This window comes from Phyllostomus hastatus, unplaced genomic scaffold (genome assembly GCF_019186645.2).
Source record: "Phyllostomus hastatus isolate PE091 unplaced genomic scaffold, TTU_PhHast_1.1 phas_scaffold_55, whole genome shotgun sequence".
NCBI lineage: Eukaryota > Metazoa > Chordata > Mammalia > Chiroptera > Phyllostomidae > Phyllostomus > Phyllostomus hastatus.
Genome location: NW_025334035.1, coordinates 13,966,975 through 13,993,225, shown reverse-complemented (window position 1 = coordinate 13,993,225; position 26,251 = coordinate 13,966,975). Strand labels below are relative to the sequence as shown.

Sequence of the window (26,251 nt, the reverse complement as noted above, 5' to 3'; positions counted from 1 at the left end):
TGCGTGGGCGGGGAGGGGCAGCGGCAAGCCAGGGAGACACAGAGCAGGTGGCCTTGGGCCACCACAAGGATGTGGAAGGTGGGTAGGCGGATAGGTGGGAGATGAAACCGAAGGCAAGGGGACCAGTCACACAGGCTGTGATCAGGCAAGGACCAAAGGACAACATCGGTGATAGGGTCCGTGGGCCACATCAGTGAGGGAGGGAGGAGAGGTTGGGGGATGGGGCAATACCCTGCGGTAAGGAGAGTAACAAGAACTCCAGTGCTGTAACGGAGCACTGACTGCGTGCCAGGGAACACGCACCCTGCTTGGTCCGCCGTGTCTCAGCCTCAGTCCTCACAGCGGCCAGAGGGTGACCCTCTGCTCAGACACCTGGCGCTGGGAAGACGGGGAGGCCAGGGTGCTGGGTGGTGAGGGGGTTGCTTTTACACAAACAAAATGAAAACTGCTTGGGATCACTTTTGTGATACTTTTCTATTAAAACATAAAGAAAGGACATGTTTCATTAGTAGCTGAGCACTTTTATTTTCACCACTGGCAATAAAAAAATCTGTAGGGTCTAAAAGTATGGCAATTCTAACCCCTCCATTTAAGAAAAACTTGTGAACCACATATCCCTTCGAGTGGCACATGTGCAGTAAAAGTCTAATGGCCAGCAGGGGAGCAGTGGAGACAGGTGGAAGGGCCCGCCCCTGGAACCACACAATCTGTGCGGTAGTACACGAGGTTGGGTGGCCCCTCAGGTCTGTGAAGGTGGTGGTCATACTTCTGCCCTCTGCACCCTAATTTTTCTTCTCCAGGTAAAGCAACCCCAGTTCTCTTTGTGGCAAGTTACAGAAAACAACTGAAACTGGTTTATGTAAAAAGGTGAATTTATTAACCCTTTGTATAACTGTAAGCCCAGAGGTTCCTTAGTTTCAGACAGATGTGGGTCCAGACACCCAGGTGCTGTCTCTCTGGGTGACTGTACATGCCCTCCCTCCACGTGGGCCTTCTACTCAGGCCTACACTTAACCAGCTCAGCAACCCCTGGGGTCCCCAGCAAAGCTCAACGCTTCCAGCAAAACTACCAGAAAGCATGGGGCATGTGGTCATCCCTGAACAGATCACTGTGGGCAGGCAAATGGGGCACTTTGATTGGCTAAACATGAGCCATATAATCATCTCTGCATTTCAGAGGTTGGGTCAGCTCAGGCTGAACCACTTGAGCTGAAAGTGAAAAGGGATGTTCCCTACATTCCTCCGAGGAGCTACTAGCACCAAATCACCAAGTGAATTAGGTAGGACAAAGGTTCTATGTCAGAGAGTCACAATGGCTGAAACAAGATGGAATTTTCTTTCTCTCTAAAGTAGCTCCAGAAGCAATCAGTCCTGTGCTGACCTGGCTAGTCTTGATGTGGGGGCCCTGGCAGCTGGCCATTTGTTTTCTGCATTGGAAGTAAATGCTGTTAAAACACAACAGTATGTGCTTCTGTTCTGGCCACTTACAAACAGTCCCCGCGCAAACACCACACCCTGCTAGCACCAGCATCTTTCTGCGCCCCTGCCTTCAGCATCTGTGCTGTCAGGTCCAGGTGTGCAAGTTGACAGCAAAGGAAATCTTCAAACCTTGCCAAAGTTGTAGAATTTCATGAAGCTGATGAGAGCGACACTGGAGAAATCCTGAGGTCCAGCACAGGGGCTGACAAATCAAACCTCTATCTGGCTGGGTCAGCCTTCTCTAAACAATAAAGACTCCCGATGTGAAAAATGATGACATAGTGCTTACTAGAAAGTGATTTGAATGTCACAGAACTCAGTGGCCTGGAGGTCACAGGGGGTTGTGATGGAGCTTCTGGGCAGTTACTGCCTGGAAGGACCTCACAAAGACCATCAAGCAATTTTGTGGGAAAACCATGCCTCATGAAATTAAGTTTTTTGGATTCTAAGTATCAGAACATCAATCTAAGAGTTGACATATTAACCTAAATTTTGTTGAATAGAAGAGAAAATATAAGTATTTTCATAGTTTTAGTTTTAGTTTTTAAATATAATTACAATTTAACTTCTTTTCTGCAATTACTAAAAAATGTTGGTTCCCAGTTGCAAGAGGATTTGTAGTCAAGCAGTCTTTTTCTTGGGATAATGAGATCTCCAGAATGGGTCCAATGTCTGTCTGGCTCACCAGACCCCTGGGTGCGGTGTGGGTGGAGCCCACATCATCTCATTGCTGAGGTGAAGTCTAGAACAGGGCCCGGCTCAGCTAATGTGTAGTGACTGAATGAATGGGTGCATGAGTGCACCACTGGGAGCATCCCAGTGGTGATGTCTGTCTGGCCTGGGCCCACTGGTCCGGGAGCCCCGGCACTGGAAAGAAGCCCGGAGTCTATGGCACTCAGACTCCCCTGGAGCTAAGCAGGGCTGTCACCTTCTCTTTGCAGGAAGCCCAGGGGTCTCTCGCTGCTCTGCCCCACCCATCACTGCTCCCCTCTGAAATGGGCAACCCCACCTCTTTCCCTGGCCTGCCTCCCTGCAGCCGGCCTCTAATCACTGGTTAGAGCATGGCAAGAAATGGCTCACTCACGTTTGCCTTCGGGTAGGGGTAGTGGAGCAGCACCTGCCAATTCAGAGAGCTGGGAGAGGGAAGCTGCAACAGCCACACAGTGCTCTGCGGCACGGTAGGGTCTTAACACCTTGCATCAAGCCCATGAGGTGGGCCACCTCGATTCTCCCTGCAGAAGTGAGAGGCTCAGCGTGGGCTCAGAACTGCCCGAGGTCATGTTGCTGGTACGGGGCAGAGCTGGGGAGATCAGTCCCTCTGCTTTTCCACCTCACTCCTCTGGGCACTGACTAAACCTGTTCTCCCGTCTCCTCTGCAAAATGGAGATAAGAGGCCCAAATGCACAGGGCCTAGCATGTAAAAAATATTTAGTAAACGCTGGCCACGTACCCACTAATGGGGGCCTGCTGCCCACCCCACACTCTGCCTGGGCTCAGGAGAATGCACTGTGTGGAACACTGGTGCCACAGTGGTCTTTCACCCTCAAGGAGCAGGATGGCAGCCTGGGTGAGCCCAGGCTGGGCACCAGGACCCACCTGAATCCTGCTCCACACCTCCCTGCTCTAAGTACGTCCTCTCCTGTGCCTCTGTTCCGGGCACTGAATGAGGGGATGTCTCCCTAATGAGGTGGATGGCTTGGTGGGGTGCTCCCTTGCCCCGTATTGAGTGAGCCAGTAATAAGCTTTTCCCTCAGGGCTCAGGACTCTCTCTTGAGATAGATCCCTCCCCTTTCCCTGTCTTCCAGCTCACAGGGGTCTCTCTCACCCCCTAGGCAGGAGTCATTGTCTCTTTTTGGCCTATGAGAAAACCTATGGGGAGTTCAAGCCCAAGGCCATTCAGATGCAAAACTGGGCCTTTAGAACCCCAGGAAGGAAAGGGGGGAATATCTCAAACTCAAATGCCTTTGATGATCAGTTGGGTGATTTAAATGTGTGTGTGGAACAATAGGTCACAGTGGTAGGGCCGAAGAATTTAGAGTCTTTAAAGGTATTTCAACTCCAAAATTTTCAAACACATTATTTGCTCTTTCAAGCCCAGCATCCTGGCCTGGATTCCACCTTCAAGCTGCAAGTTTGAGACCTTTGTACCAACACTGTCTCTACCAGATGTCTGTGTTGCACAGTGAGCCCACTCCCTCTTCACCCTCTTACCTGAATCTGGCTCAGGGTGACAAACAGTTCTCAGCAGACTCTCCTGGATGCTGGTGATGCTGGCAGTGACCTCTGATCATTCCCAGTTCATCCCCGAGAAGCCCCACACCCTGCCAGCAAGCACCACTCAGAGAAGTCTCAGGATGGATAACCCCACAAGTAAGTGACTCTTGCTCACAAGTTCACCTGTTTTAGTTAGTGGAAAATCATTCTTCAGATCTCAGCTCCCAGGCCACCTCCTCCAGGAAGCCTTCCGTATATTCTTCCACAGGACCACAGGACTCATTACATTTACTGCCTGTGCCTCACAGCTTGCTTTTCATAGGTAACTTTCACATAGCAACCCAGAGCCTAACCTGATGTCTGACCCACAGTGCGCACTCAATAATATGCATAGAATAGGTGAACAAACTTACCTGCTGTGTGACCTTGTATAAGTGACTTCGCCTCTCTGAGCCTGTATTTTCTTGTCTGTAAAATGAGTTGTAATGAGAAAGCATTCATAGAATGCATGGAGAGTAAGGCTTAACAATGGCTCACAAAAATATCCAGGTCCTAATCCCTGGGAACTATGAATAGTTCCTTACATGGCAAGAGAAAGGGGGGGGGGGGTGCCTTGCCAATGTGATTAAATTAAGGGTCTTGAGGTGGGGAGATTGTCCTGGATTATCCAGGTAGCCCTCATGTAATCACAAGGGTCCTTGTCAAGGGGAAGCAAGATGGTCAGAGGAAGGAGGACATGTGACAACAGAAGCAATTATTTCCTTGACTTCTCCAGCTTCTGGAGGTCAAGCGATCATGAGCCATGAAATACAGGTGGTTCCCAGAAGCTGGAAAAGTCAAGGACAGATTCTCCCCTGGAGCCTCCAGAAGGAGCCAGCCCTACCAATGCCTGGACCTTAGCCCAGTGAAGCCAATCTCAAACTTCTGCCCTCCAGACTGTAGAGCATAAACGTGTTGATTTAAGCCACTATACTTGTGGTCAATTGTCACAGCAACCCTAGGAAACTACTGCACATGGAAGTCATCTGGCACACAGTAGGTGCTCAGAAATGGCAGCAGCTAGCATTTGGATCCCACACCTTCTCCTTCCCCCAAGGGGCCTCCTCTTCTTGCTGCCCACTGATGTTCCTGGTTCCTGGTCTTTCCCTAGGTTCTCCCCAGGAGCAGGCTAAGGCAGGAAGGGCAGGGGGCTGGACCATGTGAGGTACAAGGAAGCCTCTGGACTGATGAAGGGGACCATCCACACACATCTAGCATTTGAGCTCAAATGCTAACAGCATTCACTGCATGCCAGGCTCTGGGCTAAAGGCTTCCAGTCCCTACCTCACTTAATCCTCTCAGCAGCCCCAGGTGAGTAGGACCTACTATCACTCCCATTTTACAGATGGAGAAATGGACACTCAGCAAGTCACATGGTTTGCCCAAAGCCACCCACCTGGCCACAGAGGAGCCAGCTTTAGAAACCAAGACTGTCTCTTCTAGAGCCAGTGTTTAAAATTAGATTACAACAACCTAGTTCCCATCTCGATCCAGCTTCTGTCTTGCTCTTACCGTTCCCCAAGCGCTTAGTGGGAGGGGCTCTGGGTACAAGTCTTGGCTCTGATTCTCCAGCCTGAGAACCACACAGGTGACTTTACCACTCTGCACTTCAATTTCCTCGTGAGCGAACTATGACCAGCCTGCACACCAAGGGGCTACAGACTCAAATGAGATATAGAGAAAGCGTACTGTCATCTGGGACCTACCAAGATAGAAGGGCACTTTTCCTGGCAACCTCAGTGCCTTATTTGACAGATGTGGAAACAGGTTTGATACAGGAACTCACTAGTCCCCAAGCCACCAGGGAGCTCCAATGCCTTGACCATCCCCATAAGACTCATGAGTTGGGGTGGGGGTGGGGGTGGGAGTCTTCCCGAGCGGCTGGCTGCTGGCTTTCAGCCTGAGCTGTGGTGAATGGAAGACTTGGAGCAGCAGCTGTCAGGAAGTCTGTAAGTTAATAGTTTCATTCATTCTTTCATTCATTCGACATTCCTCTACTTAAAATCATCTGCCAGCGGCTTCCTTCCCCACAGACTAGAGTCACATGTAAATCCCGCCCTCCCAAGCCCTCTGCAGCCCCAGAGACCCCAGGCCTGTGTTAGAGTGCTGCCTTTGGGGAGCCTGTGGCTTGTCCCCTTGCTCCTCACCCACCAAGCTCTGTCCCGTACTGGGGCCTTTGCACTTGCTCTCCCCTCTGCCAAAGATGCTCTTCCTGTCACTCTGCCAGGGACAGGTTCCTGTGCAGCTCTCTGCCCAGATAGGCCTCCTCCTCACACTCCCAGTTAAGGTGCTCCCCTCTGTCACTTCACCTGCCAATTTCTTCCTAGCACTTATCATTCCCTACAATTATCTTCTCTTAATATGTAAGCATTTGTTTGCTGTCTGTCTCTTGCCACCAGAACACCAGCTCCATAACTGCAGGGACCACTTACCTCTGTGGATTCCTCAAAGCCAAGCAAGGTACCAGGTGCTCAGAAAGTGAAGACATTTATATCCAGCGCATTAAATTCAGAAGTCAAAAATCTTTCAAAGGAAGGTCCCAGGGAGGGGTAATGATGGGGCAGTAGTGGGAACCTGGCCTGGACACCAGGCCAGAGACTGGAAGCACCTGAGAGCAGGACATCGGCCCAAATCCTCTGCCCGATCTTCCAGCCATCACCCTAACCTCGTCCCGCGGCGTTCCAACCCCGAGGCGGAGCTTGAGAGTCTGAGGGTTCCACTGGGACCCCACAACCAAACCTCCCTCCCGCAAGGCGCACGGGCGGGCGGGCGGACACGCAGTGGGGCATGCGGACCGCCAGGGGGTGCTGTCGGGGCGTGCACGGCCCCTCTGGCGCCCGGGGCCGCGAGCGAGCGCAGCCAGGCCGCCCGGGAACTTTTTTCCTCCCCCTCTAGCTCTCCTTCTCCCCCCACGCGTCGACCGCCGGCTTGCTCTTCCTGTGCACAAGGGATAGCATTTCCCCGCGGCCACCAGACAGGCCCGTCTGGGTGCGAGGCCAGGGCCGGGTCCCAGCGCCGCCGGATCCCAGGGCCCCCGGGTGCCGCCCCCGCCCGCGGCTGGGCTGGGAGAGGCGAATTGGAGAGCGAGGCGGCGGTGAGGGTGAGAGGCGAACGGAACAAGCAGGCCGCCCTGACCGCGGCCCGAGCGCCGGCGCAAGGAGGGGGCGCCACGGCCCACCCTCCTTCCTGTCTGGCCCGGGACCGGCCGGGCCGACGCGCCCTGACCCCCAATGGCCTACCGGGCCTCGGGGCCGCCAAGTCGTCGTGCCAGACCCAGGGCCCCCGAGTGAGCGGGGGCGCCGAGGTGAGCACCGAGCGCCGGGGCGCGAGGGGCGCGAGGCGTCGGGATCCGAGGCCCGGTGAAGAATAGAAGTGCGTTGAACCGGCACGTAGGGGTCCGCGGGGTCATTGCTTTGTGTGGCGTAGGGTGGGGGGTGTGCGCGAGGTCACCGGCTGGCCGTCTGGGGAGCTGCAGGGTGGGGGCGCCCTGCGCCGCGGATAAGGGTCTTCAGGAACGTTTGTGCGGCCAGCTGGGGTCCGTCCGTGGCGTAAGGGCGCTAGAACCGTGGATCGAGTGTGGCCGGAAGCTCTGCGCGCTCGGGGGCGTGAAGTGTTTCTGAGAGTGGGGTGGGGAAATGGGGGGCATTCGCCCAGCGCCGGGAGAGGAACTTTGTGAGTGCGTCCAGGGGGTGGGGGCAGGAAGCCGACGTCTCCTTGTGGGGCTTGGGACTGGGTATGGGCCACAGCTTGGGAGCCAGGGACTCGAGGGGCGGGTAGGGCCTGTGTGGGGAGATGGAGTTTAAGGGGTTCAACGAGGTGCCCCAACCCAGGCAAAGGCGCCGGGGCCTGTGCGTAGGCCTCGCGACCCTGCAGGAAGCTGCCCCAGTGGCCCTGGGAGCTCCGACACGGCCAGGCCCCGGGCGCGCTAGCCCTTCGGAGGGTGGCATTACGGTCCCGGGCACTGGACACGCAAGCCCCATGTCCCCAGACAGCAACGCGCCGGCCAGGCCGATGGCCTCCAGCGCCTTGGAAGCAGGAGACCGACGTGGGAGCCGGGAGTCAGGCGGCACCGCTGAGCGCGGCGGGGGCAAGGGAGTGGCAGGAGACGAGGGTGACACTTGGAGCCTTGGGAGCCCTGGGTAGGGGGAGCTCTGGGTTTTCAGCTCTGAATGGATAGACCCTGTGTAACAATGCGCTGTTGGGGGCTTGGGGGAAGGGAGGCAGCGCGCCTGAATGGCGGAGCCGGGCCCTGAGCTTCCCAGCTCTCAATATTCTCTCCCAAATCTCCTTTCCCGAGGTTTCAGCAGGCTCTGATTCAAGGGCCCACGCGAGACCGCAGGGTTCCCCCCCACCCAGAGTGTACCCCCGCCTTATTTCTTTTCTAACGCAGCGGTGTGTTGAGGATTCAAGAGCGTTACATCTGGTTGCAATCCAGTCTCTTGCCTCTGCTGGGCTGTTAAGACCTCACGCTGACGTCAGAGCAGGGGAATTACTTCTTTTTATTTTATCTTTTTAGTTTGCTTCCCTGGGAGGGGAGGAAGGTGGGTTAGGCAAGCTCTGATGTGGAGGCGCCAGTTCCCCGGGCACCCCAGGCTGGGGTCTCTTCTTGTCTCCCCCGTCCCCCCATTGTGCATCTGCATTGACTCTGTACCGGTCAGGCTCCCCCTGGGGTGGTGGGGCCTCTGCCGACTGACCGACTGACCACCTGGTTGCGTTTCCAGAGGCTTCCCTGGTCCTCTTCCTGTGGAAGCTGGAAAGGAGTCTTCTAGCTGACAACAGGTGGGGGAATGCGCCCCAGGAGCATCCAGGGAGAGCTCCTTAGGCAAGCAGAAGTGGCCTTTTAGGTGACACAGTGGAGTGGGCAGGCGTTCTGGTCTGGGGGAGGCTCAACCCCAAAATTCTGGCAAAGGCTGTCCAAAGCAAAAGCCTTGGAGGGAAAGAAAGTACACCAGGGGCTGATCCAGGCCCCAGAAGCTGCATCTAGAGTGAGCCCCACTGAACCTTTCCCGACAGCCAGGCGCCCCTCTGACTCCCTAAACAGAGGAAACGGCCCCTGCAGAGCCCTCCACCTCCCCCACTGGACCCAGAGGCCCTTGCAGGCCAGGCCCTTGTCGTATTCCTCTTTAGACTAAGACGTCTACACCAGTGACTTTCAAATTACTGCTAGTGACCTGTGGTAAGAAATACATTTTAGGTTGCAGTTTTGTTCACCCCCATTGTACATAACTGAAATGAAGGTTTAGTGAAATAACTATCTTTTCCTTCCTCTGTTGATCTGGTACTTTCTATTTTAATCTATCTGATTTTTTTTTAATTGCTGGTTGTAACTCACTAAATTGATTTTGCAGTCCACTAATGGGTCATAACCAGAGTTTGAAAAAAACAAGCTAGAAAATGAATCTGGCTTCTATTCATTCAGCAAACATTAAGAGGCCCTAACAAGTTCTCTCTTTTTTTAAATTATTGATTCCATTGGGGTGACATTGGTTAACAGGATCACAGGTTTCAAGTGCACGTTTCCATGATGTATGGTCTGTATATTGCATTGCGTGCCTGCCACCCAAAGTCTGAGTTAAACTTCTTCTATCACCATCTATTTGACCCTCTTTACCTTTTACTACCCTCTACCCTCCAAGTTCTCTCTTTATTACTCAAGTAACACGTGGATTTTTCTTCTCATTGTGAAAAATGCAAAAAAAAAGTATAGAGAGTAAAAGTGCCATCCACACCCCAGCCTCCTCCCAAGGACCCAGGTCACAGAGGAGCACGTCCTTCTGGATGTCTCGCTGCACACGGTGCAACCATCATGCACCCCAACACCTCGCTTTCTTTCCTTCAAGTGATAACACACCTCAGATTCTTACTGTGCACCTCCCTTTTGCCTTTCCGCTTGTCCCTGTAGAGTCAGGGACAAACACCCTATGCTTCAGTGTCCCTGTCTGTACAATGGGAATAATAACTGTCCTGGCCCGACAGGACTGCAGTGAAGATTTAATCAGTTAATTTGTATAAACACGTAAGGAACAGTGCTTTTCCCTGTAAGTGCCAGTTGCCACCGCCACCATCATTATTATTATTATTCTATTTCCATGGCAGCCTATGTATGTACCTCGTGGCTTTTAATAGCTGCCTGCGGCTATGGCATGGACGTCCCGCCCCCTTCTCCTGCGTGGCTGTGTGGGGAGGGGGGAGGGGAAGCTGTGTGCACCGAGCAGTGTTTCTGTGGGAGAGGGACCTGGGTTGGCAGGCCCCAAAGGAACAGATATTTTCCAGGGACCCATTCTTTTTGAAGTCCTTTGCTTAACGCAGCTGCCTCCAAGGGAGCACAGCCCAGTGGGTGAGTGAGACCCGGACACCACCCGAGGCACCAGCACTGTCACGGGAGCTCGTGCCGGGGCTGATGCTGGGAGCAGGCCCTTGTGAAAGCACCATGCAGCTGTTAGTGGGGAAGAGGGGGGTTAGTGGAGGGCAGCATCTTCAGCGAGACTTGCCCGAGCACCGGAGAGCAGAGGAAGGTGGTGCGTGATTCAGTTCTGAGGCAGGTGGGACAGACAACCTGAGCTTTGGGATTCAGGAGCAAGTGTGCTCAGTCTTGGCCAGAGTTGGGGCCTTGTGGAGGTGGGGGCTTCATAGAAGACAGGACTTGGAGCAAGAACTTCCAACACAGGTGGGTAAGAAGGAGAGGGGCATTCCTGGCAGAGGGAACATGCAGCATGTCTTTGGAGGCTGAAAGGAACGTGGCCTCTACCACAGCCAAAAGGGGTAAGGCTGACTCAGAAGGACCGCTTGCTGAAGAGGCTGGGCTCTGGCTGGGGTCTCCTTGCTGGCCTCCCTGCCTCCACACTGCCCCTTCCCAGCATGGGCCACACTACCAGACTGATCTTTCTCAACCACATCAGGTACTGCCAGGGGCTTGTGCTGCCTGGCAGCATTGTGGATAAAAGTCCAGTCTGTTGTCCCTCCCAGGCTACAAGGGCTCTTTCTGGCCTCCTACACCTGCTCTGCCGCCATCTGCCCTGCTCCCTCCTCCAGCACAGCCCTCCTGCCCCAGGCACAGCATGCACAACACATCCTGCCTCTGTGCATTTGCCGGGCCTGTTCCTTCCACCTAAGATGCTCTTCACCTTCCTCCTTGCCTCCCAAGGCTGAAACAGACACCTTGTCTCCTGCTTCTCTGTGAGAGGGAGATGGGGTAGGAGAAGAAGAAGGAGGGGTTGAGGGGAAGGGGAGACAGAGAGAGACAGAGATGGGGTAGGGGGAGACACATGAGAAAGAGTGCGGGAGATGTTCCTGTTGCCGGATGGTGTGCTTAGCGTCAGGAAAGAGACCCAGAAATGCTGTGGGTTCCCACAACACTGGACATTTGTTCATTTGTCTGCTGTCCCTTCATTCAGCAGATGTGCCTTCACTGGGTTCTCCCCTCAGCCCTGTGTGCACCGTGGCCCTGGAGATGAGCGTGCTGTGTTCTGGCCTTGCAGCCCCACCCCATCTGTGGGAGAAATGGACAGTCACCATCTATTTTCTGCACAAAGCGATTGTGCTCAGAAGAGAAGGAACCCAGGATGCTGGGGAGGGGCAGGAGTGAGCCCTGTGAAGGGGGAACAGGTGTGGCAGGGCCCAGGGTGTATGTGTAGGGGGTGCCACTGGTTAGGAGTTGGTTAGGAGTTGTGGGGTAGAAAGCCTGGTTTGAGTGGCATCTTCCCTCTCCTCTGGTCAACTGCTTGGGCTGAGAAAGGAGGGGACCCAGTAGAGACGACTGACAGAACAGGGGCAGGGGGCTAGCTCAGTGTGGACAGGCTCCAGGTGGGGGGGTCTCCCTGGAGAACGTGAAGACTTGAGCAGAGCTCCCTCCTTGGATACGGGCCTGTCCACGGTGCAGCATGGTGGGGGAAGCACTAGATTTGGAATCAGGAAGAGGTTTAGTTCCAACTGTTGCTTCAGGCAAGTCACTTCCCTCTCTGAGCATCGGTTTCCTCCGGAGGCCCTGAGCTCTGGGCCACAAACACAGACATGCAGGTCAGACCAGCCTTAGTTCAGCCCCAGGTCCTTCTGCCTGCTCTGAAGCTCCACGACCCTTTAAAATGGGCATAATCATCAGCCCCTCCTAGTTACAGGCAGCACATGTGGCTGTTAACTTTTTTTTAAATCTTCACTTGAGAATATGTTTATTGATTTCAGAAAGAGAGGAAGGGAAAGAGAGAGAGAAACATTGATCGATTGCCTCCTGTATGTGCCCTGACCAGGGATTGAACTTGCAACTTTTTAGTGCACAGGATGGCTAAAAGACTTCACATGAGGAAAAAGAGATTGCTATTCTTCCACTCCCCTTCACACCAGGTTGCAGCTACCTAGTCAACTATCAGTGAGATAACACTGGCTGAAACAAAGTTTCTTTCCCAGTCAGGAGGCCAGGAGACTGACAGATCAGGCCGTGTCTGTTGGATGGTAGAGCAGGTGAGAATTAGAGTTTTCTGGTCAGAGTTTATTTCCAAAGGGGGCTTTGCCCCAGCAATGCAGGGGAACCCTGAGAAAGCATCCAGCAACTTGTGCTTTCCGAGGCAGTGAAGAGGCAGTGTAACTACAAACTGAGTCATTCGTTCACTCACTTATTCATTCGCGCACTCATAGCTCACATTGCCCCAGGGTGCTGGGGCACAGCCACTAACATGGAACATTTCTGCCACATGGTGGATAAGCACCATGTTTTGGAGTTCAGCTGCCTGAGCTCAGATCCCAACTTCGCTTCTTACTAACTTGGGCAAGTTATTTCCTTTACTCAGTCTCCTCATATGTCAGATGGGGGGAATGGGAGCACCTGCCTCACTGGGTTATTGGGAAGGTTAGTGAGTTAATGCAGATAAAATGTTTAAAACAGGGCCTGATATGGAAAGTGCTAGAGAATGCTTCCTCCTCTTCCTACTTGTTTTCCTGCCCTGGAGAATCTCCCAGACCAGCTTGATGCTGAGGGAGGTTGGTCCCAGCCGGGACTTCTCTGAGAGGGGTGGTACCTGGGCAGGGAGTGGCAGCACTCCACACCAAGCACCTGGCTCTAGCTGGACCCAGCACTCCTCCACCTCTGGCCTCCTGGGCCTTTGCACAGCTCCCTGTAGCAGAGGCCGTGGAGAGGGTAAGGCTGGCGGTGTGGAGGCCCTGCCAGGGCCTCGTCACCCAAAGAGGCCTAATTCTGCCTGACACCACGTGGGCTTCACAGACTTTAGGAAGAATTTCAATATCAAATATTGAAGATGAAAGTGTTTCCTTTTTTGTTGTTAGATTTTATTTGATTTTTAGAGAAAGGGGAAGGCAGGGAGAAAGAGAGGGAGAGAAGCATCAGATGGCTGCCTCTCACGTGCCCCCAGCTGGGGACCTGGCCCACAACCCAGGCCTGTCCCCCAACCTGGAATGGAACCCACAACCTTTTGGTTTGAAAGCTGGCGCTCAATCCACTGAGCTATGCCAGCCAGGGCTGAAAGTGTTTTCTGATTGATACCCTCAGTTGCCGGAGGCCACCAAACCATATCTGGACGTCCTTAGGCGACAGGCACCTGCAGCTCTCCGAGCATCTATTTCCTCATTCATCAAACAGTAAAACTAATAACACTTACCTCCTGGTTTTCGTTTTAGGAGTATTAAATGAGCTGGTGCCTCTAATGCCACTTAACTATATGTGACACATAGCAAAGAGCTTAATAAATATTGCTTATTAGTAATAATAATTCTCTGAAAACATAAATGTAAATTAAAAATCACCTGAAAGATTTCTTCTTGGGAGCTACAGCTTCTTAGAGATGGGAAGTTGTAACCTTTCACTGACACTATAGGACAAAGAATTATCACAATGAATGGGAAAGAAAGACCAAGGCCCAGAGAAGTTCAGCTCCTGTAGCAAAGTCACACAGTGATCCAATGTGTGGTAGGGAAAGGGGAACCACACTGGATGTTAATACTGTGCTTTCTGATGCTCTTTAGTTGTTATTCCTTCCGCAAATATTTATGGACGTTCAGCATTGATATATAGCGGTCACATGAGCCTGTCTTCTGGAAGTTTCTGGCCTGATGAGACAATGAAATGTATAATGATTATAGTAAGGGGTTAAGAGGTAAAATAAGGGGAAGAGCCATGCATTCATTTCTTGGGGGAAGAGGGCACTGTGCTAGGCCACAGAGCAAGGGTCCAAGAGGAGTGGTTCTCACAATCTGAATGTCCTCGGTGGGCAGAACCCTCAGGCAACAGGCAGACCTTTTCTGGAGACATTTTGGTTGTCTCCGCAAGGGAGGTGCTGGCACCTGATGGGTAGAAGCCAGGGGTGCCACCAAACACCTTTTGATGCACAAGAACAGCCTTCGTGGCAAAGTGGCCCAAGATGTCCACAGGGCCAAGATGTCCATAAGTGAATGGAAGCCCCACCCTGGAGAAACAGTAGTGACCAAGTGGGTGCCACCCCTGCCCTTGTGGAGCTTACAGTCCATTAGCGAGCAGACATTAGAGAATTTGCACTTGTGTGGATTTATTGTAATTATATATAATGATCTTGCAAGCTAAGACGGGGAAGTGCAGAGTGAGGGAAGAAGCTGTCTACTCCGCAGAGTGGGCACCTTTCAGGAGGTCTTTCCAGGCAGGAGTCGCAGCCCAAGCAAAGCTCAGAGGCAGAAAGTCCAAAAGTGTATAGTGGGAAGGGCAGACATTTGGTGTGTGTCTGAAGAGGCAACAGAAATTGACCCAGCCCCAGGGGCTTCCAGAGGTGAGGAGGGGACACAAGCCAGAGAAATGGCCACCTTTGCCTGGTGGGAGGGAACTACAGCTCCTAGCATCCTGAGCTCTGGGGGACTGAGCAGTGGGACCTGCGCAAGTGTGAGCAGTGGGAGTGCCTCCTTCCTCTGCGGGCCCAGCCTCTGCCCTTCCTTTCATCTACGTCTCTCTGCTAGGTTACGCAGAGAAGCAGAAAGGAGAGAAGGGGGGGAAAGAACAAAATTTTCATCTCGAACAGGTAGGAGTGGGGGAGATCAAAGGATCAGTGTTTAGGACACCTTTCAGACAAGCACAGAAAATCCCATATGGCCTGAAATAGCACAAAAAGCAGACATTTTGCCAAATCAGACTTAATTGAGTGGTTCTCTCTTCTTGAGTCCAGCAGGATGTGGATGGAGGTGATATTGTCCCCTGGGGCCCCTCCCTGGCTAATTAAACTTAGAAGCTCTGGTCTCCTGGGCAGGACAGCAACCTGTGGAGCTCAGCCTGGCAGCTCTTGGCCTAGCCTGAGCATCCCAGAGGGCCAGAGATGGTGACTGGGGGCTGCCTGGTGGCAGGACCAGATGGTGGAAGCAGAGGTGGGAGAGGCCTGGGCCTAGTATTAAGTGAATGAATGCCTGTTTCTTTGGATGCTGAGAGGGATTGTGGAAAAAGGCCATCATTTAATGAATGTCTATTGTTGTATTGGGCATCGGGTGGTTCTCTCTAAGCCTTATTAACGGCCCTATAGAGATTGTCAAGAAAACTGAAGCTCAGAGAGGTTCGGTGACCTGCTTGAGGTCACATAGCAACCAAGTGGCAGAGCCCAGATTGGAGACCACATCGGTTGGGCACCAAAGCCAAGCCCTGCCTGCTGGTCACTGAGCCATTTGGCAGATAATCACCAACTATAAGTTTCTAGGGCTTGGAGTCAGACAAAAGTGAGCTTGAATTCTAACTGAGGTTGTTTTAGTTCTGCAGCTTTCTTTCTTGGAGCATCCTGTCATCTTTCAAGTGGGCATAGCCATTCCTTTATCCTAGAATTACTGTGTAAGGGTTAAACTCTGCATGGAAGGGGAAGAGGGAGGTCCAGGGAGGCCATCCTGCCCCTGGCCACCCAAGTGGCAGGGTGCCCTAAAAGCACCCTGGGTAGAGCCAGTGAGATTGTGGTGTCTTTGTGCAGTAGCAGTGTTGGGTTTCCTTATTTGAAAGGAGAGAAAGGTAGAGAAGGTGGTGTGGAATGCGGGTGTTTATTTTTCTGTGCCTGTGAAAGCCCTGTTTCACCTCTGCCTGATAGGACTCCCCCAGACACTGCAGAGCTCCCTAGGGTGGGCACTGACAGGGCACCCACCAAGTGGAGGTCCCCCCTGCAGCCTGTAAGCCCTCATCCAAGAGCCTGAGATACCTAAAAAAACCCTAAAAGAGTGAGGGGTGGGCAAGGGCCATGAGACAAGGACGTCTCTTGGCATCCTCCAATTCAGCCCTCCTGGTCCCATTTATTTTCTTATCTCCCAGCAGCCAGCGGGTTGCTGGGAAATCAGGGGCCACCTTCCTGATGGGCAAACAAAACAGCCTTGCTCACAAAAGGACAGGGAGGTTGGCCGGGCTTCTCTGGCTCCCCTCCCCCTGCCTAGGCCCCTGGCTGAGGCATCTCTGCTGCTCCACCCAGGTGACACCCTACATACCCGGAGAAGCAGTCAGGGGGCTACAGGGCCATTGCAGTCAGGCTACCCTGGCTGGGTGGGTGCCCCTCGAACTACGGAGGTGGGATTTGAGGACCTGTGGAACTCTGGGGTGGCTGTGAGTCAGGGTTTACTGGAATGGCTGCTTCCTCCCCTTCAGCCGGCTGGGAAGGCAGCTTGAAGAGGAAGCCAGGCCCACAGGTAGCAGAGAAAGACATCAGATCCAGGGGGAACAGCAGAGAAAGCAAACAAACAGGGCTTTGTGTAGCTGCAGGTCTGCAGCTCAGAAGGGAAGCCAGGCCAGTGGTAGTGGGGAGGGGTGGAGGAAGGTGGCCAGGCCATGACTCTGTGTGTTAGAGCAGCCCAGGCCAGGCAGCCAGGCAGTGAGGAGTGCCACCTGGTGTGGACAGGCACCAGGAGTCCCAGCCTGGCTGAACCCCAGCTGCGTGCCACTCCACCCCCTGACAGATCTGGGCTTGTCTGCCCACTGAACCTGGTCAGGGAAGACAGTCACCTGGAGCACCCATAGGAGCTCCCTCCTACCCCTGTGCCCCCTCGTTGCTGGGAGGTCACGGGTAAGAGGGTGTCAGGGTCTACCCGGGCAGCTGCCAGCCGAGCTGGGTCTCCTGGGAGGGCAGGGACGGTTGCCCAGAGCAGTGGGCACTCTGGGGCTCCGCCGGCAGCCCTGCAGAGGGGACCGGGTTCGTGCTGTGCAGTAGCAGACCCTTGGCATCTCCGCCCCGGGCCCAGGAACCGGATGTCGGGAAGGGACCGAGCGGGGAAGACAGGGCCTTGTCTCGGAGAGGGCGCGGAGCCATCTTGAGGGAGAGGCTGTCAAATTCCGGTCCCGCCTCTCCCGGGCAGGGCAAGGCTGGGGCTTCAGGAGACAGCCTTAGGTGGGAGCTGTCCGGCCAGACACGCAAGCAGCTCGGTGATAGCCTCCAGGGCCATTTCCTCTACCCTCCCCGGCCTCCGGAGGGAGCAGTGAGAGGGCAAACGCCGAGCTTCCTGCCCTCCCTTCCAGTCCCCTGCTGCAGCGCCCACCGCGCCGCCCACCCCCTCGGGTCCGCCCAGACCCACCGGGGTCTACTGCCCACTGCACTGGGAGGGGCGGGGCGCTCCCGTTGCCCAGGCATCGCTGGGTCCCGGCCTGCTCCGCGCTGCCGAGGCTCCACCCCATCGCCGAAGCTGGATAGTTCCCGGAACTCAGGGCTGTGAGCCACTGGCAGCTTGGGTTCTCGGAGACGCGGTTCTGTGCTGGCTAGCCTGCCACCCGACATCAGGGACTGTGGAGAGACAGCTCCTGGGGTCCCTGAAACAGTGGGGACCGGTCTCCAGCTCCAGGCCACGCTTCCCCAAAGTCTGCAGCCCCGCAGCACCCTGGGTTGTGCGTACACAGCGCGAGGCCGGAGAGAGGAGGGGCGGGGATGCCCCCCCCCCCGCGCCCCCCCCGCTCCGCCCCGCCAGGGCCCCTGTCTTAGCGGGACTGGACCCTCCGTCCCAGCCGCCTCCCTCCAGCGCGGGAGCACGAGCATAGGCCTTGTCCAGCTGGTCCCCAGCCATTGGACTGCCTGGATGGGAGGCACATTCCTACCTCCTAAGCTGGGGCACCCCGCCTGCCCAGGGGCAGCCTCTTCTGGAATTTTGCTGGAACCCGGCCCTGCCTCCACCCCACCCCGCTCCTGGGGGTGTCATCAGCTCTCTACAGGTCACTGCAGCGTCCCCTTTTCCAAGTCTCCTCAGAGACACCTACTCAGCTGGCCTCTATGCACTCCTACCTGGACTACGCAGGCAGCTGAATTCAATGTCCGCCTGTGGGTCTGGGAAGGGAGGTTGTTTGCCGGTTCAGCAGCTGTCCTTTGGCTCTGCTGGAGCCTCGTCCGGGGCACGCGCACAGGAGAGTGAGAAGGGACTTCAGTTGCCACGGGTGGGGATTCAAACTTCAAATCAGAAAGTTTCCTGCCCGTGCTGGGTTGTTCAGTTCATTAGAGAGCTTCCTCCTAAATTAACCAACGAATGCATACATGAATGGAATAACAAATTAATGTTTCTCTTTTTCTCCCTTCCTCTCTTTAAAAATCAATCAATAAAAATTATTTCCCAGTCCTAAGCATTTCAGTTTTAATTAATTTATCAGATTATTAATATGTTGATTTTAGAAAAACCTAAAAATACAGGAAAAGAAGTAAAAACTCCCTAATTCCACCCCTAGGACATAACCATTGTTAACATTTTTTTGTAGACATTCAATAAACATGATAAATATAAGAAATATAAAATATGGAGTTGTGCTGTATATTTGGTTTTGAAGGCACTTGGTGGTTTTAATAGCTCTTTTCCTCACTTTAAGTGGAGGGCAGGTTTATTACAGACCTGGAAAATATGACAGGTTAAAAGAAAAACAGCTCTCATACTCCCAGTCTTCAAAGGTAGCCACATTTGACTGTTCGTGCCGGTGTTGGTTTGGTGAATTTTGTTTGTGCACACCACCTCTTCTCTTGTAAATACCATTTGATCTCCTTTTCTCACTTAATGTTGAATATCATGCTCCTTTTTCCTGAGTCGGTGAGAGTCTTGAGAGAACCGGAACCACATTCTTGGGAGGGCTTCAGAGATGAGCCAGACTGCACAGTCACTTCGGTTTTGTTTATCTTCTCCCCACTGTGGACCCCAGGAGCCCTTCCCCACTGCCACTAACTCTGATAGCAGCTTGCGCCGAGGGGGCTGCTTGCTGGGGCCCAGGAGGCCCTCCAGCCTGGGCAGGGACATTGAAGACTTACGGGCCCAGTTGATATTTAGACTCCAGTAGCAAGGGGCTCTAATTGGCCCCAGATGGGCAAGTCTGCAGCAAGCTTCAGACAGCCTCATCTGGGGTCTCCTTTGCCCAGCCTCAGACTCAAAGACCCCTTGTTGATCCTGTTACCCACCTTCTGCTCTCCCTCTCTGTCTTAGAAACCAGTTTCTGCTGCCCTGGGCTCCTCGGCCTCTCCTTGGGGCATGCGAGCCTGGCCCCAGGCATAGCCTCTGCTCACCTGCCCCTTGGGCGCAGCTACAAGCTGCCCTTACGTCCACACGTCCCTGCTTTCAGATTTTCTCCCCCATTCCTGAACAGTTCGATTACAACACATCCAAGACCTGTGTGAAACAGGCCTTGGAAAATCACAGTTGCCAGGGATGAGTTGGCTTTCAAAAAGCATCCAAGGCTTACAGGGGGGAGCCGAAGAGATAAGAGAATCCAGGGCCCTGTTCCTGAGCAGCATTTGGATTTAGTGGAAAATCACGGAGTGCCCCTGTGCCCAGAAATAACGTCCTTGGCAGAGGGGTGGCTGCTGGGACACCGGACCCCGTGCCCCCACTAGCCATCACTTGCCACCAGCACTGTGTGCTCTCTGAGATGAGAAGATACGGAAGGAGGTTGTGAGCCCGCAGCCAACCACCCTGTAAATTATATTCTCTGAACAGGTTTATTCATTTATAAAATATTTAAGACCCATTTTGCTTTACCTATAGCAAGGAGATAGTCAGGTTGGGCTGAGATTGATGTTCCGAACATGATTTCTTTATCTGGATTTGCTCTTCCGGGCTGAGTGCTGCCTGCCCCGGGGAACTGTAACCAAGTGGCAGGACAGGTGTGTGCCTGGGCTTCCGGCCTGTGTGTGGGCAGCATTTGTCTACATCTGTTTTGCAGGCTTCTGTACATGGAAGGGGTGGTGGTTCTCACATGGCTGCTTCATCCAGGCACATGTATGAGCAGTCTAACAGACTGCTGAGTGTATGCCTGCATGTGTGATCTGTGTAGAGCAGGGGGGTCTGCATTTGTGACTGGGACCAGTGTGTGGCTGTCTGTGTTTAGGCAGGGGCTGAGCTGAGGGGTTGGGTTTGTCTGAGCATGTCTTGGGTGCTCAATGTATGGTGGTATCTGTAACACTAGGTGGGTGGGGGGGGTTGCTTCTCTCCATGTATGGTGTATGTATGTATCTGCATTTGTGGGCAGGGGGCCTAAGTGTATGCCTGGGTGTTGTCTGTATGTCCTTTTGTGTGAGGCCTGTTCCTTTGTGTGTGTGGAGTATGACATAGGGCTTTTACCTCCCATGGAGGCAGTGGCCACTGGCTGGGTTGCATCTGCTCCCCTGGCCCTAGGCACTGAAAAGAATGGGATGCCTGGCAAACCTGAATCCTGTGACTCTGGGCCTCAGCCTCCAGGAAGGATGGGCTTTGGGGGCCAAAGGATTACTGACAATGTCTGACCCTCTTCCAGTGGAACTGGAGGGCCCCTGCTCTGTGGCTCAAAGACTAGGAGGACCTCAGAGGGCAGGACGGGTCAGGCCCACATTTCATAGATGGGGAAACTGCAGTCCAGAGGGCATACAGTCTGTTAGCGGCCAAGCCAGAAACCTGATACAGAGCACGGCTCTCACTCTAGTACTCTGCTCTGGGGCAGTCCTTCCCTGGGCCTCAGTTTCTTCTCCTGTGACATTGTGGTGGGTTCCCAGGCCCTGGTGCTCTTCTTGTGTAGAGCATTAGGACCAAAACAGCCAGGGCCCAGATGGGGAAGGGACTGGCCAAGGCTCACGCAGTGGAGTCCAGCCGGAAGGCAGGCAGCAGGGATGAGGAATGATGGGAAGACCCTGCTTTGGGCCCCGAGTGCCAGCAGCCAGTCCCACCTCTGGGACTGACTCTGCACTTGGGACGTCATCTCTCTCCTTTCCCTAGCTGCAGCCCCCCGCCCAGATGGGGCCCAGTAGCCCAGAAAGTGGGAAAGTGGCCAGCATTTGGTTTTCTTCAGCCTTGTGACAGCCCTCAGCTCCCCCTCCCCCTACCTTAGCAGCTAATGCATCTGTCACTACTTTCTTAATGAGGCTGCTGAGGGCCCCTCTGGGACAGATACCTTTGCAGGCCAGCCAGCAACTGAGGGGGCGGGTCTGTCTCAGGGTCAAGTTGGGAAGAGGGGGACCAAGCCCTTCTCCTGCCTGCAGCCCCCAGCCAGCTCAGCTCTTGGGGGCATCAAGGCCCATCTAAACCCCTGAGGCAGCTGCGTGAGGGCACAGGGTGCTGGAGGGACTTGGGAGGCAGAAATGTCCATACTAGTATTCATTGTTCTTTGGCACTGTGACTGTTCATAGTAATAATACTTCATCTGGTGGACAGATACGTTTGCAGCCTGCTGTGCCAGGACTGAAATCAGCTATGATCTGGGTGTTCATAATCCCTGCCCTTGGGGAGGCGTGGCCAAGGGGGAAAGACAGTAACCAAATAATCAAGTTATTTGTGTCATTACACATTCCTGTATGGGAATGCACGTTCATCACAAGCCAAGACAGGCATGCAAGCACATGAAGAGCTTCTCTGGTGGAGGGAGGGAGTCCTGTCCCCGGCTGCAGGGTGCTCCCAGGCACCTGGAAGGCTCAGCCGGGACTTGTCTGAGTCAGGAGACGGGATTCCGGGTGTGGCCCCAGACCACTGCCCACCTTCTCTGGGCTCCTCAGGCATCTAAGTTTCCTTCCAGCTCCATCATCTCTGAGTGGAACTCAGACAGCCTGTATCTCCTCTTCTAGGGCCCTCAAGACATCTGCTGCCAACAAGCTAGAGTTTGGAATGCCCGAGGCATTGCCCCAGGGGACGCCCGGAGCCACAGAGCACACCGCTCCTGCCTCAGGCTCCAGCTGCCATTCTGTCTTAGCCCTTTTGCTCTCACAGAGTCGCCCGCTGGGCTGGGCGGAAGGAAGCCTGGAAGAGATGAAATTGGAAAAGCAGTCCCTGCTGCCCCGCGGTTGTAGAGGGAGGCATTTGTTCATGTACTCATTTGCTCACTCATTGGATGAGTTTATTGAGCAGCTATTAATTGCCAGGCACTGTGCTGTGTGTTAGACCAAGGAGGCAAACTGACTGTCCTCCTGCCACATCCTGCCCACAGACCCATTTTGAAGGCCCACCCAGTGTTTGGGGAGAAAAGAACAAATGAATTGGCAGTGAGCAGTCCTTGGATGATTTCACCCCAGTTTTCAGCTTACAGCTCATCTTCCCTTGAGGCTATGATTGGTGGTGCAGACTACAGTCTGGTCCAGTCCACAGGGCAGAGTTTCCCCGGAGCCACAGTCCCACCCCTCCCAGGCCACTCCTCCCAGGCCTATTGTGTAGCAGTGTGGTTAAGAGCCCAGCTTCAGGAGCCAGGCTGCCCAATTTCAAATCCTCCCCTTGGTTTTTCACCAGCCATGAGACCTCAGGTAAATCAGTTCCCCTCTCCAAGCCTCAGTTTCCTCCTATGTAAATGGAGTCACAATAATAAGTACCCATTGGCTCCTGGAGTTGCTAGGGGTTCCCTAAGTGAGAGAATTTTTAAGTACTTATAATAGCCTCAAGTATTGGCTGCTACTGCTGTTGTGTTGAGTAAATGAATCACTTCCAAGCTGAGACCTGGATTTTAACTCCTGTGTTGGGGGGCCCTGTGTGAGTCACATGGCCCTCCTGGTCTCAGTTTTCCCAGCAGTCTCTTTGGGATAGAGACCACTGCCCCTCTCTGTTGGACTTCCTCCCTCACCCTCTGAAGCCCTACTCTTGGGGCCTGGGCTGGACACTCTAGGGTTGGGTTCAGGCCCATGCCCCCACCCCAGGCTGGCCTGCCCTAGCGGTCCTGTGAGAGCTGGTAGCCTGGGTCCACCTCCAGCTCTCAGGTGGCTACCCCCACTGCCCCTCCTGTGTTTGCCTTCTGCCTTTGCAGGGGTGGTACCACATTCCAAGGGTCTTTTTAATGCTTAATAGTGGTCATGGGGTGGGTTTAACTGTACCTACGCAGGCCTGGCAGCAGGGGTGGCCTAAGCCTCCCTGCTGGCCTCAGCCCAGCCCCTCTCACCTTCTGAGTGCAGAGCTAGCGGGGAGCGGCGCTCTGGGGCAGGGCGGGGTCCTTCACAGAAGGTATCACCCTTCCTGCAGCCTCTTGGCCCTGGTAGTCTCTGGTTTGGCATTCAAGGTGCTTGGGGACTAGCTGCTGCCCACTTACCTGGTGCCACCCTGCTCTGTACCAACAGTAGTCATGGTTATCACTCAGTGTGTGACAGGCATCTTGGAGGGCATCCAATGTGACCTCTGAGAGGTCACCAGAGGCCTTTCAGAAGCTGTCCCCACTGCCTGGAACAAGGGCCCCCTGTCCCTCTTGAAAATCCATCCCTGCCCCTCCAAAAGGAGCCTTTGTCCCTCTGGGATCTATCTGGTCCCTCCCTTGAGTGCAGCAGCCCAGGCTGAGGGGTGTGCCCTATGCCCTGTCCCCATAGTCCCTTGAGGACAGTCTGGTCTGAATGCCCCCTCTCTGCACTACCCTGGGAAGGCCCAGGGCTGGGGCCACAGTATTGCCCTGAGCCCTCCACACAGACCAGCCAGGCAGTGGTGGGGAGTGATGGGAGCCTCAGGAAAGCCTCGAGGTGAGGACTCCCTGTGGGATCTGCCCGTGCTCTCCGCCCCCCCCCCAACCATGTGCACCACTAGGTGGGGCCTTGGGCTCAATGGGCCTGCGTCCTCTTGTCTCTCCCTCAGTCCCTCCCCTCTCACCCCTTTCCTTTCTTCAGAGAGAAGGAGAAAAGGGAAGAGGGAGTAGGTGAGACTGTCATGGGGTTTCTCCAAGATGGCCCCATCCTTGTTCCCCTCCCTTCTCCACTCCCCCGCCTCAGCACCCCTTTCTGCCCCTTTCGGTCCCTCCTCCCCTCTGGTCTGCATCAACCACACCGTCTCTCCAAATGGGCTCCTGCGTCACCTCCCTGTGCCATCTCCGAGGAAGAACCCTAAAGCAAAGTGCAATGTCCTCCTGGAGACCACTGGCAGGGAGCCCCGCTCTGCCTCCCAGGACTCGGCCTGGGCGAGGCGGCCTTGGAAAGCAGCGCTTGTCCTCTAACATGAGACGGAGTGATGTAGAGGAAGCAGAGGACTGTCTTCAAGCCCAGGCTGGGCAGGTTGGCAGGGGCTTCTACGCTCAGCCCAGAAGAAAGGGGCAGACATGAGCAAATCAGTTTCCAGAGAATCAGCTGGGAACACAATTCTAGGTAGGGGACAGCTGGAGCAAAGGCCTGGGCGAAATGCAGCCTGGTACAGTGGGGGTGGGAGTAACAGCCACAGACACTTGAGCTCAGTAGAGGACGGTGAGGCATGAAGCTAGAGAGGCAGACAGAGGTCCCTTTGCCCCCCAACAGCCTTCAGTGGCTGCCTGCTGCCCAGAGGGCCAAACTTAGACCCTCTGATGACAAGCAGGCTTATGCCACCCGCTGCCCTCAGGATACCGCCCAGCCTCGGCCTGGCTGCCGCCCACCAGCCCAGCCCTCAGGAGTTCCCTATGGGCTGCCTGTGCGTGTGCAGCTGTGGGCAGGTCACAATGACCTGTGTGGCTTAGTGTCACTGAGGCCTGCTGGGTGGGCCCCTTCTGGTTTGCTGGGGTCCCAGCCTGCCTGGCTTTCAGCCAGAACTTGGCAAGCTCCATCCTGTCCCCAGATGTCCTTGCAGACGAGATGGAGGTGAACTGGCAGGCTGCCAGGGGTTTCAGGTGGCATCACAGCCGGGTGGACAGTCCTCCCTGATTAATGAGGTGGTGGAAACCTGGGGGGAGGTCTCCACTGGCATGCCTTCGGGCTCTGCCCTTAGCCAGTCAGGGCAAGGAATGAGGCTCACATGGGTTGAGCAGCTACTACATGCCAGGTTCTGCGTAAAGCTCTTGGGACTCAGTAGCCTGTTACTGTCCATGAGGTGAATGTGGTACTATCTCATTCTGCAGATGGAGACACTGAGGCCCATGTGGGTAAGGCACCATACCCAAAGTCACTCAGCTGGGAAGGGGCAGAGTTGGTCCTCGAATGCAGGTTTGTACAAGTTCAAAGCCTGTGTCTATAACCACTGTGCTGGGCTGCACCACTGGTGCCTGTTGTGTTCCTTTCAGGCTGCGGGCCCAAGGGATGGTGCGGCCATGCCCATTTCAATCCTGTCACTCTCGTGGTCATCGGCACAGCACTTGGCATGGAGTAGGTGCTCAATAAGTATTTTCAGACTGGACGATTGGGGTAGTGAGCTGTGCGTAGAGCTCCCCACTCTGCCTCTCTGCTTCCACCCCCAGGAGCTGTAGGGGAAGGGAGAGGTGAGAGTGAGGAGACTTGGAGATTCCGGGCTTCTAGATAAAGAATGGGCTCAGAGGAGGCTGGGCTGATGGGCTGGGCTGGCCACTCTGAGTCAGGTGCTGCTGGGAACGTAGATTCCAAACCGGGGCTTTGGATGCATCATGGGAGCTCTTTCTGACCAAGCACCTAGGCAGGGAGCCTTCAGGAGGAACCACATGGGAGAAGTGCATTTTCTTGGCCACCAGAATCAGGGTCCTTTCTGGTGTGGGTGCCCCCCTGTAGCTCTAGAAAGATGTTAATCATAGTCTGGTGCTCAGATTGATGGTGGGGTTGCTGGGCAAAAAAAAAAAAAAGTAACAATCAAAGGCCACAGTGTTTGTTGAGTATCTACTATATGTCAGGTATTGGGTATGCCATTTGTACTCTTAATCACAACCCCATTTTACAGATGAGAAAACTGAGGCCCAGAGAAGCTAAGGCCACAGAGCAGAGCTGGGATCTGACTCCAGGTGGGTGTTTTCACCTCCACTGACCTCTCCTTTTGTGCCATGCCAATATCCACAGACCCCTTGTGGCTTCTCTGAAGGCCCCCCGGTCTTGCTTTCAGACATCCTAGATGTGAAACCTTGGAGTAGTGACGCACCTCCCTCCGTCTCTCGGGCTGTTCCTGGGAGCACTGAGGTTCTAGGCTGCACATCCCAGCTCTTCAGGACCACAGGTTTGCTGGGCCAGGGACTGGAGACACTTCCTCTGTGGACCCACGTGCTAGGAAGGTGGAGTGGACCTGACCACCACCACTGCTGAGGGGCCCTGGCTGAGGCTGAGCACTCCCCGGAACCCCAGTGTGGCCATGGCAGTGGGGGACAGTCAGGCCACAGTGGACAGACCTGTGGTCTCATCTCAGTCCTGTAGAGCCCCACCATGAGACTTTGGCCAAATCGCTGCTTTCTCTGAGCCTCAGTTTCTCTGAGTAATGTTTGGGACTGGCCTTGTCCCCTCTGGGGCCCTATTGGAGAGGT

At 54.4% G+C, this 26,251-nt stretch overlaps 1 protein-coding gene across 3 annotated transcripts in view; it reads left to right on the top strand.

The window, feature by feature from the left end:
• Positions 1 to 6,639: 6,639 nt before the first annotated feature.
• Positions 6,640 to 26,251, top strand: part of RAI1 (retinoic acid induced 1) — a 107,015-nt gene continuing 87,403 nt past the window's right edge. Inside the window, exon 1 of one of the 3 annotated variants that reach the window (XM_045824128.1) lies at positions 6,640 to 7,036. The gene's annotated coding sequence lies outside the window, so the exon portion shown is untranslated. Of the gene's footprint in view, positions 7,105 to 25,682; positions 25,742 to 26,251 lie in introns of those variants that run through there. The other 2 variants (XM_045824129.1, XM_045824131.1) reach the window with 2 other exon arrangements.